This window comes from Ceratina calcarata, unplaced genomic scaffold (genome assembly GCF_001652005.2).
Source record: "Ceratina calcarata isolate Rehan_Ccalc_2016 unplaced genomic scaffold, ASM165200v1 scaffold313.2, whole genome shotgun sequence".
Taxonomy (NCBI): Eukaryota; Metazoa; Arthropoda; class Insecta; order Hymenoptera; family Apidae; genus Ceratina; species Ceratina calcarata.
Window position 1 is genome coordinate 2008 of NW_017153890.1, and position 443 is coordinate 2450.

Here is a 443-nt window from a genome sequence, read left to right on the forward strand (position 1 = left end):
TGAATGATTACCTTAAGGAATTCTGGTTGTATGGTAACTTGAGTTATGCCCATCTCAATGAAGAAGGCTGTGACTTGGTCGGTGATGCTGGCATAAACCTGTCGAACCAAATGTTTGTGTTTAAATTAGCGTCACACTTCCCCCGACGCGTTCATTGAAAACAGAAGGACGTACCATAGGGTCTAAGAATATAATGTGGACCGTGGAGATTATCTTCTGGCCTGTTAATTGCCATACGTGAAAATCGTGGACGTTCACGATGCCCGGAAATGCCTCTAACAATTCCCGCTTCAGGGAATCGATGTTTATGTGATTTGGTATCGTTTGAAGCAGAATCAGACCAGATTCTTTCACTGCAAAAAAAATAGAGGACCATCAACATGTGACTTTTACAGTTTTTTACAGTCTGTTTCTAGACTGCAGATTTTTATGTAAAATAAAGT

General features: G+C 40.4%; 1 protein-coding gene across 1 annotated transcript in view; it reads right to left on the reverse strand.

Moving 5' to 3' along the window:
- The window catches only part of LOC108624546 (tumor suppressor candidate 3-like), a 9886-nt gene that overhangs the window by 1923 nt on the left and 7520 nt on the right, over positions 1–443 (reverse strand). The window lies entirely within an intron of this gene.